The following is a 14,636-nucleotide window of genomic DNA, read 5'->3' as shown; positions in this document are numbered from 1 at the left end:
AGTTGGGCCATTCTTATGTTCTTTTGATAGCAGGTTGTTCTTAATGGAAACAAGTTCCCTCTAGTAATTTGGGCTTCTGACTTTAGTGTATCCCACATTATACAGACCGTGGAGACACTGAAGCAGGACTGAAGATCAATAAATCCTACTTTTCTTCCATCATAACTACACTACACCCCACTAAACTTTTCTGTATTGCAAATCACTTTGTCAGCTGAGAATGCCTTATTTGACTCCGGAGCTCAGTAATCTCTCTCTGTGAGAAAAAGATTAGTCTACTTCATGGAGAATACTATCACCCACATAAAGCTGGCACCTCTGAACATCAAGAGTCACACACTGAACACAGGGCCAATAATATGGTACCTGTCTCCTTAGAAATCTGCCCATTCACATAACACGAACATTGCAGGACATTTGAACTTCCAATTCAGTACATGCTCTTCTTTGCTGATGTACAAGAGATCATCACTTCATTTGAAGGGGATGACTTACCACGCACTTTGAATCATAGAATCATAGAATATCAGAGTTGGAAGGGACCTCTGGAGGTCATCTAGTCCAACCCCCTGCCCAGAGCAGGACCAATCCCAACTAAATCATCCCAGCCAGGGCTTTGTCAAGCCTGACCTTAAAAACTTCTAAGGAAGGCGATTCCACCACCTCCCTAGGTAACGCATTCCAGTGTTTCACCACCCTCCTAGTGAAAAAGTTTTTCCTAATATCCAACCTAAATCTCCCCCACTGCAACTTGAGACCATTACTCCTTGTCCTGTCATCTGCTATCACTGAGAATAGTCTAGATCCATCCTCTTTGGATCCACCTTTCAGGTAGTTAAAAGCAGCTATCAAATCCCCCCTCATTCTTCTCTTCCGTAGACTAAACAATCCCAGTTCCCTCAGCCTCGCCTCATAAGTCATGTGTTCCAGACCCCTAATCATTTTTGTTGCCCTTCGCTGGACTCTCTCCAATTTCTCCACATGCTTCTTGTAGTGTGGAGCCCAAAACTGGACACAGTACTCCAGATGAGGCCTCACCAATGTCGAGTAGAGGGGAATGATCATGTCCCTCAATCTGCTGGCAATGCCCCTACTTATACACCCCAAAATGCCATTGGCCTTCTTGGCAACAAGGGCACACTGTTGACTCATATCCAGCTTCTCATCCACTGTCACCCCTAGGTCCTTCTCTGCAGAACTGCTGCCTAGCCATCCGGTCCCTAGTCTGTAGCGATGCATTGGATTCTTCCGTCCTAAGTGCAGGACTCTGCACTTGTCCTTGTTGAACCTCATCAGATTTCTTTTGGCCCAATCCTCTAATTTGTCTAGGTGCCTCTGTGTCCTATCCCTGCCCTCCAGCGTATCTACCTCTCCTCCCAGTTTAGTATCATCCACAAATTTGCTGAGAGTGCAATCCACACCATCCTCCAGATCTTTTATGAAGATATTGAACAAAACCGGCCCCAGGACCGACCCCTGGGGCACTCCACTTGACACCGGCTGCCAACTAGACATGGAGCCATTGATCACTCACTACCTGTTGAGCCCGACAATCTAGCCAACTTTCTACCCACCTTATAGTGCATCCAGCCAGCCCATACTTCTTTAACTTGCTGACAAGAATACTGTGGGAGACCATGTCAAAAGCTTTGCTAAAGTCGAGGAATAACATGTCCACTGCTTTCCCTTCATCCAAAGAACCAGTTATCTCATCATAGAAGGCAATTAGATTAGTCAGGCATGACGTGACCTTGGTGAATCCATGCTGACTTTTCCTAATCACTTTCCTCTCATCTAAGTGCTTCAGAATTGATTCCTTGAGGACATGCTCCTTGATTTTTCTGGGGACTGAGGTGAGGCTGACCGGCCTGTAGTTCCCAGGATCATCCTCCTTCCCTTTTTTAAAGATTGGCACTACATTAGCCTTTTTCCAGTCTTCTGGGACTTCACCCGATCGCCATGAGTTTTCAAAGATAACGGCCAATGGCTCTGCAATCACATCCGCCAATTCCTTTAGCACTCTCAGATGCAACGCATCCGGCCCCATGGACTTGTGCATGTCCAGTTTTTCTAAATAGTCCCAAACCACTTCTTCCTTCACAGAGGGCTGGCCACCTCCTCCCCATGCTGTGCTGCCCAGTGCAGTAGTCTGGGAGCTGACCTTGTTCGTGAAGACAGAGGCAAAAAAAGCATTAAGTACATTAGCTTTTTCCACATCCTCTGTCACTAGGTTGCCTCCCTCATTCAGTAAGGGGCCCACGCTTTCCTTGGCTTTCTTCTTGTTGCCAACGTACCTGAAGAAACCCTTATGCATTAGTATGCATTAGTCTGGCTACTACTTAAGAAGCCATTGCTTGATACGCCTAGCATTACAAACTTATTAAGCTTGAGAGGAAGCATGCTTAGGGCACTGGCTGAGGACTTCAGAGATTTTAAGTTCCTGTTCCACTTTCAAGTTCCTGTTCTGCGTGACTTTGGACATGTCACTTAGCCTTGCTCTGCCTCATTTCTCCATCCGTAAAATAGTACTTTCTTACCTCACTGGGAGGTTGTGCGGCTCTCTGATAGTATGGTAATGGTAGCCATATACTGGCCTAAGATAGCTAAAACTACCACCCAGAAACTGGCTCCCTATTGGATGCCAAGGTAAAGGTTTTGGGGACAGGTTTTCAGAGGTATTTAGGTACCTAAAGATGCAGATAGATTTCTAGTGAAATTTCTAAATGTTTCTAAGCAAGTTAGCTGCCTAATTCCTATCAAGGTCAATAGAAATTGGTCACCTAAACTCACATAGGAGCATCTGTAAATCTCAGCAGGTACCTATTTGCATCTTTAGACATCTAAATATCTTTGGAAATCTGACCTTTGGGCCTTATCTACAAGTCTTACAAGCATTCTCAGCAGCTGGTCCATAACTGTGGAACTCAATTCCAGGAGAGATTACAATTCTATTCTACTTAAGTTCTCTACAGTGTCTATCACCATGGTATGTGATCATGTGGTATCTAGAACTACCACAGAACCCACTGCTTGAAAACCAACATGTCAAACCTTCGTCTTTGACCTAATCTTCCCACAACAAAACAAAACACAATCTACAATTGACTGATCAATCAAAAAGTCACAGACTGGTGGGGTAGGAGAAAGACACCCAGGATCCTATTGTCTTTACTTGTAGAATGTGCAAGGTGCTTGGATACTATGGTGACGCAAGTCATGATTAGACAGATAGAACTCATACTTTGAGATCTGGGTTTGTGAAAGGGCACAATCTGCTAGACATTTTCCTGCACTAGTAGTGCACACAGTTCTGCTAAAGTTTTCATCTTAAGTACTTTTTTCCTCCAAAGGGCAGCAACTGGCCTTTAGAGTATTACCATAAATGCTTGCTTTTGGGGTACAAGATGTACAGCATAGGAATTGTTCAAAAAGTAAACCTGGAAAGCTATTAGACATCAGGAAAAATATCAAAGGAAAGAACATATTAATAAAACATTTGCACCATAAAAACTAGAATATCATCATTACTCTTCAAATTAGTTGAAGAGTAATTATCCCCAAGATGTTCTCATGCCTTCCATATCTTGTTGCAAAAGTATGACAAAATGAATAGGTAGATGCACTAGCTCTAAGATGCCAGTAAAACGGGGGAGAGAGAATTAGAATTAACTGTTACCAAACAAATGCAATGTGTGTGCATATATCTGTGTGTCTCTGAATGCACAGTGAAGGTGACCTCTGACAGCCCTGTTTGATAGAAAAGATTAAAATTCCAATCTCGGATATTGTCATTACTTACTTTTAATAAACAATACAAGTCTAGTGGAAAAGTCCAGGTGATTGTTTATGTGCCTAGGTGTTTTACCAGCTGAAATCATGCTGGGGTTTTCACTTAGATGATTTAGACAGAGTGCTTATTAACAAATTTTAGGGGCACGGGAATACTTTGTGAACAGGCTGAAAAATGTTCTTATGAGAATCTTTATTTTAAAGACAGTCATTTGACAATCTCCTTAGTAGATTTGTACTTTAGGATTTTGTTCCATAAACCTGTCCACATCCTAACTACAATCAGGAATTAAGAACACCTCTGCATCTAAGACAGGTTTCAGAGTAACAGCCGTGTTAGTCTGTATTCGCAAAAAGAAAAGGAGTACTTGTGGCACCTGAGAGACTAATCAATTTATTTGAGCATAAGCTTTTGTGAGCTACATCCGATGAAGTGAGCTGTAGCTCACAAAAGCTTATGCTCAAATAAATTGGTTAGTCTCTAAGGTGCCACAAGTACTCCTTCTCTCTGCATCTAAGTGGTCTAAAGGCAGCACTACATGGGGGAGCTAAGTTTTAGGACCAGACTTAGTCTTATCTTTATGTTCCCTAGGTTGGCTAGACTCGCGGCCACAACAGAGAGCACGCACATCATTTGGGGAGGGAATGGCACGCATTGCTCTTTGAAATCCTCCTGGCTTACTGAAGATGCTGCATTGGTGGGCTTAGCAGGGAGGCATATTCCCCTCTGTTCACAGGAGGAGGGTCTTTTGTGAGTATGTTGGAGACAATATAAAGTGAGGATCCTGGAAGACCCTTCCAATCCCCTCATCTCCAAAAAGATGAATATTCTGCTGTACATTGTGCTAAAACATGACATTTCAACTTAAGCAGTTTAAATAGTCCCCTGAGCTATGTTAAAGATACTGAACAGCTGTATGGATAATTAAGGAAAGCTAATTAAAATAAATTAAATTAACTAGAAAATCAGTTTATGTGTTTATTCCTGAAAGTTTTGTTGTTGTGTAGGAGTTGGAAGTGCTAAAGTTTGAGATCCTGGAAATCGGCATGTCTCAGACCCATGAACACTGGTATTTTGAATAATGATGGGCTCATACCTCTTACCAGGGGTGCTGATTTGAGGTTGTAAAACCTGTCAGAACTTTTATCCCACTTCAGATTAAAGACAAGGATCTGATTTCTTTCTCTCATGCTCCAGTGAAAATCCACAGTAATGCTGCAATGTCAACAGTGTCACATTAATGTATTATTAGTGAGTGTTGTAAAAGAGGAGGCTCTGATGTGCCATTTCCTAAGATTTCTCCCACATTCTGTACAGATAAACCCCTCAAATTTCAGTGTGGCAAAAAAGAAAGAGCCTGATTCTGATGTCACATACACAAGGTTTAAATCTGTGTAAGTCATTTGACTTCTTTAGAGTTACTTTTGGTTTCCACCAGCATAACTTAGATCAGAATCAAATCCAAAAAGAGCAAATATAATTCACGGCATTTATTGCAAATCTTTTATAAAACATGTAACACTGCTAAACGATATCGTCCTTCAGTGTAGCAGCTGCACAGTGTATTCACTAAGGGACAGACTGTGGCTCAGCTAGCACAGCAGTGCGGAAGTGTAAGGAGGGTACAAAAGCCCTTTTTTGCCCCGTGCATCACAGATAGATGCATGGGAGGGGAAGCAGATGCTACAGAGCTGCTATGTCTCCCCCTTGTGCAGGTGGGTGGGAGGGGGGCAGTATGAGTCAGGGCCAGGGTGGCCTTACCCTTCCTTTCTTCAATGCACCAGCCGGTGCACCTGCACTGGTATGCAGGGGAATGCATGCTGCCCTGAGTATAGACCTGGCACAGTTTACTCCCTCTGTGGAGCTGCGGGGAAACTCTCTGAGTTACAGCTCCTAGGGAAGTGCAGCCGTGGGCTTGTGGCAAGCCAGGAATGAACCTAAAAGCAGCAAAAGTACAATTGGAAGCTAAATTTAAGTTACAAGGTGTTTGCTTTCGTTTGTCAGCACAGTAAATACTTTTTTAGAATAAAAATGAGCAGGTAACTATCTTTAAATGGCTTGACTTTATGGTTGGTATAATGCAGTCCTCGTAGACTATGAAATGATTTTCATCAGGCAGCTGGAAGGAATATTTCTGGGAACCAAGGTGAATTAAGGTTTGACCTTTTTACTACTATCTTTCTTGACACTTTTTCTTATATATACTTGTTTTCAGCTTTCAGAAATGAACTGCATTGATCCTGTTTTTGGAGATCAGTCATTGTGGTAAACAGTAAGGCTCCATGATTTATGACTAGGCCTGCTGATAGTACCTTAGAGATGTCTAACCACCTGCAGATTGAGAACTGGCTTTAGGAACTAGGGATTCAAACCTTTCAGGAAAAGCTCTCCCAGCCACTCTCATTTGTGAGATGAAAGCAATCATAATGAGAAAGTGATCACAGTCAAATAAATGAGAAAGCTGATAACTGCCCAGTCTATGATAAACAGATTTTTCTGGTCTTAGAATCATTCTTTTCAGCGTATTCATTAACTCCTTGGACAAGAGGCACAAGTGCAAGATTTCTAACACCACAGACAATGATGTGAAACCACAGTTCAAGCAGTGCTCTGAATTTCTCAGAATTGACAAAAATTAACGGAAGAGCTTTCAGTAAGATTTTTCAAAACAACCACATGTGCCACTGCACAGCTGACTCTCAGTATGAGTTTGTACCAGCCATGCTATGAGGTGAGATGCAGTACGTACGCCTTTGTTGGTCATACTAAGGGGCAAGGGTACAAAATAAAGCAAAAACTATAACTATGTACGGTAAGTCTGATTAATATATTTATTTTCCAACATATTTTATTAGCATAGAGGTAATACCGCCACTCCCCCGCACACATTGCTTTATGTATGGCAATAAAAGATACTGGGCAAAGTCCACCAGTCCAATGGGAAAAACTGCCACACACATGCTCAAGCACCCATGGAAAAAATAGGGGGTGTTCAGCACCCACTGGTCACAGCTGTTGGGCGGGGACCCCAATCAGCTCTTTGGCAGGTGGCAGGAGGTGCCGGGGGAGGGCAGTGAGCAGTAGGCAGGGGCCTCAGGGGAAGGGGCAGAGTGCGGCGGGGCCTCGGGGCAGAGTGGAGGTGGAGCACCCAGCAGGAAAAATAAGTCAGTGCCTGGGCAAGTGCCACAAAAGGAAAAGCCCCACCCCCAAATCTTAAACTCTGAGTTTAAACATAATCGTTTTCACTGCAAAATCCCCTCAGGCAGGAGCAGGATTGTTCTGTGGCCACACGGAGAAAACGAGGGATACAGCTATGAAATGTCACAGAACCAAGTGCTCCCCCAGCAGATCTGTGCAGTGTTCTGGCCTCTCCTTGCGCTGTCCTCTTTCTCCCACAAGCAAGGGAAACTTAACTCTCCTCCTCTTTAAAATCTGACCAGGCTTCTGGAACAAAAGTGCATCAAAACACTCAGGTCATCGGTTGGTTGGTGGCCAGTGCAGAGGAAGGAGGAGCGGTCTAAACAGCCATCTCCCACTAGGCGTTGCCCCTTCTTTACTGCTTCCTCATCCTCTTCACCACAGCTAGCCAATGGTTCGTGGCGTGGGAGGATACCAAAACCAGTGTTGTCAACGGAGACAGCCAGAAAACAGAAATCCCTTCCTGCTACACATTTCATGTTTTGTTTTGTTTTTTTTTTTTTTAAAAAAAGTTGGCCCTGAATCAGTACAAAAAGTAAAAAATGTGACATATTTTGTCGGAAGGGATTTCTAGAAAAAAAACCTCTTTTGGGAAAACCATAATGGATTTTTTTCTGCTTGCTGGCTGGCTGCCTGGAAGGCTCTTATCAATTTCACTTTCTGCCCGCAGAATGTGGCATCAGCTGTCATGTCAGTGTTCCTGATGGAAAACCGAATTGTTTTTTGCAAAATTGGAATTTTCCATTGAAAATTTTGATGTGACAAATAGGGCGTTTTCTGCTGGAAAATCATTCAGATGCAAAATTATCAGTGAGTTCAAGTTGTCAACCCCTCCTACACACAAGTTTGAAAGATGGTCTGGTTAAAGGAGTGGACGAAGTTTCAAGATTCCTGTGGCTATACCTGGCTCTGCCATTAATTTCCAGGGTAACCTTGGACAAGTCATTTAACTGTTCTGTGTTTCAGCTGCCCGTGTGTACAGTAATGATGATAATACTTCACAGGGATATTGAGATGTGAACACCTGCCCTGACAATTTTTCTCCCGTTTCCTATATGGTATCCTATCTCTTGCCTCTTTCCCTCTTTACCACCCCTTATTTTAATCTACAAATGCCCAGTCTCCTCCTGCTCCCTACATTCCCCTGCAGTCCCCTTCAGCACCCACCCAGTTCCTCACATTCCCCTATGCTCAGCTCAGTCTCCTTCACCACATTCCCATTCATTTCTCCCTTCCACCTCATATCCCTTGTCCCTCCCTCATTTTACCTCCTGCCCCCACCTCCCCACATCCTTCTGGGCTTAGTCATCTTCCTTCTTTCTTTACATCGTCCCCTGTTTCCTCATATCTTCCTATCCAGGCCTCCGACGAAAGAGGAGCATCATGGCTTCAATCTCATTTCAAACAATGGGAGTTGACCCCCTTTCCTAGAGGCGGGCGCCCTTCCACGTACATTCTGAATAATTAAAAAAAATTGTGAATTTGATGTCAGAAATCATGAGATTATGGAAAATATTAAAAAACCCAAATATTATGAGAGATGGCAATTCTGGTAGAAGTGAGCAATCCATTGTGGTGCCTGATTTCCTTATCCCATATTCCCAGACAGACTTATTTTCCCTGCATAGCTTCATAGGAGCAGTGACAATCTTATTCAGTCAGTCTCAGTGTCCAGGATACAGTTAGCTTGATGTCATTTTAAAATATTTTTTAGCTGCTCTCAGGTAGGTAGAGGCCTGAAAAGATACTGTTGCTGGCTAATGGAAATGGTCCTTATTAGCTCAAGAGGCAGAGGCCTGTTTTTTGGCACTCAGGAATTGCATGCCGAGTGGCAGATGTGAGAGATTAGATGGTGACTCAGGAACATTGTGATCACAAAGTGGTTAATTTGTAAACTGATTGCACAATGCGTGCAACCACAACCTGTGGCACTGCTCGAGAGTTAAAGTGTAAAACAGATCCTACATTTACTAAGGTTTGTTCTTAGTGCAAAAATAATAGATAGCTTTGGGTACTGTGACAGAGTGGGATAGGTCTGCATCAAATTGTGAACTCCATTGTGTTCTGGAACTTGCATTTTTGTACCACGTCTGACATTTTGGGTTCTGTGTTGAAAAAACAGCCTGCCCTTGACAAGTTATAGAATCATAGAATATCAGGGCTGGAAGGGACCTCAGGAGTGCTTCACACCTCCTAGTGAAAAAGTTTTTCCTAATATCCAACCTAAACCTCCCACACTGCAACTTGAGACCATTACTCCTTGTTCTGTCATCTGCTACCACTGAGAACAGTCTAGATCCATCCTCTTTGGAACCCGCTTTCAGGCAAGCAACTATTGAAAGCAGGTATCAGATCCCCTCTCAGTCTTCTCTTCTGCAGACTAAATAATCCCAGTTCTTTTAGCCTCTCCTCATAAGTCATGTGCTCCAGCCCCCTAATCATTTTTGTTGCCCTCTGCTGGATTCTTTCCAATTTTTCCACATCCTTCTTGTAGTGTGGGGCCCAAAACTGGACACAGTACTCCAGATGAGGCCTCACCAATGCCGAATAGAGGGGAATGATCACGTCCCTCGATCTGCTGGCAATGCTCCTTCTTATACAGCCCCAAATGCCGCTAGTCTTCCTGGCAACAAGGGCACACTGTTGACTCATATCCAGCTTCTTGTCCGCTATAACCCCTAGGTCCTTTTCTGCAGAACTGCTGCCTAGCCACTTGGTCCCTTGTCTGTAGCAGTGCATGGGATTCTTCTGTCCTAAGTGCAGGATTCTACACTTGTCCTTGTTGAACCTCATCAGATTTCTTTTGGCTCAATCCTCTAATTTGTCTAGGTCCCTCTGTATCCTATCCCTACCCTCCAGCGTATCTACCTCTCCTCCCAGTTTAGTGTCACCCGCAAACTTGCTGAGGGTGCAATCCACACCATCCTCCAGATCATTAATGAACATATTGAACAAAACCGGCCCCAGGACCGACCCTTGGGGCACTCCGCTAGATACCGGCTGCCAACTAGACATGGAGCCATTGATCACTACCCATTGAGCCCGACAATCTAGCCAACTTTCTATCCACCTTATAGTCCATTCATCCAGCCCATACTTCTTTAACTTGCTGGCAAGAATACTGTGGGAGACCATATCAAAAGCTTTGCTAAAGTCAAAGAATAACATGTCCACTGCTTTTCCCTCATCCACAGATCCAGTTATCTCATCTTTGAAGGCAATTAGGTTAGTCAAGTATGACTTCCCTTGGTGAATCCATGCTGACTGTTTCTGATCACTTTCCTCTCCTCTAAGTGCTTCAAAATTAATTCCTTGAGGACGTGCTCCATGATTTTTCCAGGGAGTGAGGTGAGGCTGACTGGCCTGTAGTTCCCCGGATCCTCCTCCTTCCCTTTTTTAAAGATGGGCACTACATTAGCCTTTTTCCAGTTATCCGGGACCTCCCCCAATTGCCATGAGTTTTCAAAGATAATGGCCAATGGCTCTGCAATTACATCTGCTAACTCCTTTAGCACCCTCGAATGCAGTGCATCCGGCCCAATGGACTTGTGCTCTTCCAGCTTTTCTAAATAGTCCTGAACCACTTCTTTCTCCACAGAAGGCTGGTCACCTCCTCCCCATGTTGTGCTGCCCAGTGTAGTAGTCTGGGAGCTGATCTTGTTCATGAAGGTCAATCCATTGCAGACATTGCCTTGCATAGGAAGGGCGTGGTACACCTTGGAGAGGACTGTCAGTGTAAGAGAGCCATCGAGATCATCAACTTTGAATGAGACTCTGTGACTGGCCCACCCCGGGGGACAATGGTTTTCTTCACATGGGACTTGCATGGCTGAAGTTGGTGGTAACTTTGTCTTTGCAATTTTCCCTTTTTAGTCTGTTTGAATCTGTCTTGCGTCACTGATCTTCAGTCTATTGCACTTATAATCAAGAGTTTTTCTCTTCTGTTCTTCCCCTGGCTGGCTCAGTCAGATCATACAGAATTTTTGAAGAAAAGAAAAAACTTCCAGTCTCTTGAATGTTAAAAAAAAATGAAATCACTTAGAACTGTTATATGTTGTTTGCAGTTTTGTCCCCCTCCTCCTTTCTGAGGTGGAAATGCTGCTGGCATCCTCTGTGGGGAAGAAGTCCGCCAAACAGTGGAACATGTGAAAAGGGATAGTTCTCTGCGTCTTCCTTAGTGGGCTGACATGCTGGCAAGGAGCAACATAACAATCACTCAGCTCCTCTTCCATCTCACTGGGTCTGCAAGGGGGATGTTGAACATAACTAGGGGGAAGTGCCAGGCAAGGCACTGTGCTCTCAAAAAGATGCTGCTGTTACAGATAACACTTTAAGTAACTTATTTTTGTTTACTTTTGGGCAGAGGACCAGTGCAAGAATTATGCACCACTTAAGCAGCTTGTAAGCCCTCAAAAAAAAAAAAAACAACAACGCAACCTTTGAGGGACTTAAGAGGTGTGTAAGTCTTGAGCTGGCCCTCTAAACAGGATGAAGTTTACCTTCAGTGTACAGAGGAGGAGGGTGAGGCAAAGATAAGGTACTATTACCTTTTTGGGGGTGGTATCAAGGAATTCCTGATCTTGACATTGCTACTACCAGAAAGAAGATAGGAGGAGTCAGTCTTACTACATCCAGATGCTCCTTACTGAGAGTTAAGATGCATGGCTTTTCAGAGGGCCTGCCAGCCCATCCATACTCACTAGTGCCCCTTACAGTTGCTGGGGACAGGGAGGGCCTCCAGTGATGGAGACGTTATCAGACAGCTAACGACCAGGACCTTCACACTGCTATACAACCTGGTTTTCATTTTTAGACTAAGAATAAAAAGGACATCCCAAAGTAACCAGACAAGTATAAATCTTGTATTACAATATGACCTTTAATACACTGATGGATGATTTTTAAAAATGCCTTCTGATTATGTAATTCTTACTACATGCTTTAGAAAAAGAAATGTGTACCTAAGTTCTTTAAATATATCTATAATGCAAGTGACTACTTTATCATTAAGAACTGGTTTAGACAGTCATGAAAACAGCCAAATAAAATAAAAATCTGAGCCATGTTATTTAAGGCTCAGGGAGAGATCTGGCATTCAAAATCTGTCACCAGGTTTGAGAAGTCTAGTTGTACTAACATCACTGATTCCTGAAGATGTTTTGCAGTGTGTTTCAGTGTGATATTTTCATTGGCTTTTTGTTAACTACCAGCCCAAATACAGATTTAACCCACTGACTTTGTGTGTCTGAGCATAAAGATGTGTGAGTCCATGATTTTCATGAAAAGTAACAGCTTTTTCTCTTGGGACCACCACTGCATCAAGACAGACATACCTCAAGCCCCAGAAGAGAACTCCATGTAACAGGACCACTGTGGTATGAAAACCACTGCTCTAGATAAAACACCATCCATAGAACAGTGTGGGCTGAAGCACCTCCAGAGAAAAGCCCCTGACCCTACCAGCAACATGAGTAGGTAGAGCCCAATTACTATTGAAATTCTTCCATCAGACACCTAGTTTGGCTGGTAATTATATAGCCACTGAGACATGGTAAGATTCTGGCTCTAACTATTCACTATGTATATATTTTATTGTGAAGTTTATTATCAATGGGATAGCTGTGTGCACACCTTAAGATAAAGAAGAGTATAAACATGCCTTTAGTTAAATGAGGTTATGCAAACACTGGGTGTAACTGATAACACCTGACCCTGCTAGTGCAAAGGTTGTAATTGTATAAATATGAAAACTGACATTGATTTAAAATGAGCAAAGGTTAAATGGTTTGGTTTTTTTTTTTTTTAATCAACAGTACCAACATGCCTTTTCTCAAGGACAATATAAAAACATCCTTGTGGGTTTTTTTTTTCATTATATCCACTCCCTATACTATATGAATCAGAATAAATTGTCAAATTCAACAAAGCACCACACACCGATTTGACCAAAAGGCTGTCAATTCATGGGGACTGACAGCCAGATGCACCAATCTACACCTTCATTTACACTTTGAAACCTTGCCCCCTCTGCCATCTTGGATACTCTCACGGGTGAATTAATTTCTTCCTTTAAAATCTTAAAAGATGACAAAGAAATACCCAAAAAATCCACATTTTTTCAGATTTATGACTCTGCAAATGAAGGAAGGAACAGAAGTAACCTCTCCATTTGTCAGCCTGTCACCTACCTGAAACTGACAGAGCTGCTATTGCAGGCAAATCCTATTACAGGTGTAAACCAGACACTTTTTCCACAAGTATTCTTGTCATTAATTTAAAAATCCCTTAAGAAAACAATATATGAAATAGTGCGCAGTGGAAGGCGAGTTTCATCTGAGTGAGGAAGGGGCCTTAAATCATAATTCACTTGAAGTTCCACCTCTTACCAACTCTGGTTCCTTTGTCACTTTGCCGTGATCCTAAAACTAGCATATTCTGTGTATCATAATCAGATATAGATACATTTGTTTCTGAAAAATATGCTAGGCTCAAATCTTTTCTCACTTACTCCAGTCTTCCACCAAGGTAACTCCACTGACTGCAGTGATCCTGGGATGAATGAAAAGATAAACAGGTACCGATCTAGTTTCCAAAGAGCAGAGCTAGAAAATGAGATGTAACAGAATACACTGTGGCATTAAGACAAATTGTTCTGTGTTCTTTAAACTTTTGGGGGTTGAAGACACAGGTGCAGCTTTGTCAATATATAATGTTTAGACAGTTATGCTGTGTCTTTATCCACAGCTTGTACTCAGTATTAAAGATATACTGAGCCCAATGCTGCTTTCATGTATATCCATACTACCCAATAAAGTCAGGATTTGGCCAGGTATCTTTAACACAGAACAAGAGATGCAGATGAAAATACATGTATCGACTTTATGGGGTTGCATATTATAGATATACATATTCCATATATATCACAGACAGACACAGGTAAGTAGAAATCAAAAAGCATGTACAATACTGCTAGACATGGGTCAGGAGATGCCTGAACTCATTTGCACTGAATCAGTACACCATTGATTTATCTCAATTTTCATGGCTCATTATCCATTTTAGGATTCCAGGCTGTATTTCCATCTTCAATCTTCTACTCTCTATCTGCTTCTGCTGCTTAGCCCAAGTCTAGTGACTTGCTGTGAAAATGAACATTCATGATTACCAGCAGAGATGGATGAACTACAAAATGCTCAAAGGGTTAGTGTGAATAAACATCTACAAGACTGGGGACAGAATTGTGACTGGGGGTAAGCAAGTGGATCCCCATTAACTTCCTTGGAGTTGCACCTGCCTATCCTGGTCTGAATTTGGTTCTAGATGCTTATCAAATCAGTCTAAACCAACGTAGTCTGCAAAAGGGGTCTAGAAATCTCATAAGAACAGGCTTTCCTGAAGCACTTGAGCTACTTCCTGGTTTTAGACTGTTCTTGTATAATTACAGGAGTTTCCCATGGCATTTTTGTTCTTCAGAATCTTCTCCCAGCAAAAAATAGCAAGTGCAGATGCATTTAAAATACAAAACAGTAAGGGAAAACTTATTATAAATGTACTTTTTCAAACCTCAAAATGCTTCTTTGTAGCAGAGTTCATTTAGGGGAATTCAGCAAGGCTTGTTTCTGTTTAATTTTTTTCTGAATATTCCGTT

Source organism: Eretmochelys imbricata, chromosome 2 (genome assembly GCF_965152235.1).
Source record: "Eretmochelys imbricata isolate rEreImb1 chromosome 2, rEreImb1.hap1, whole genome shotgun sequence".
Classification (NCBI taxonomy): domain Eukaryota; kingdom Metazoa; phylum Chordata; order Testudines; family Cheloniidae; genus Eretmochelys; species Eretmochelys imbricata.
Note: the sequence above shows the minus strand (reverse complement) of the source record.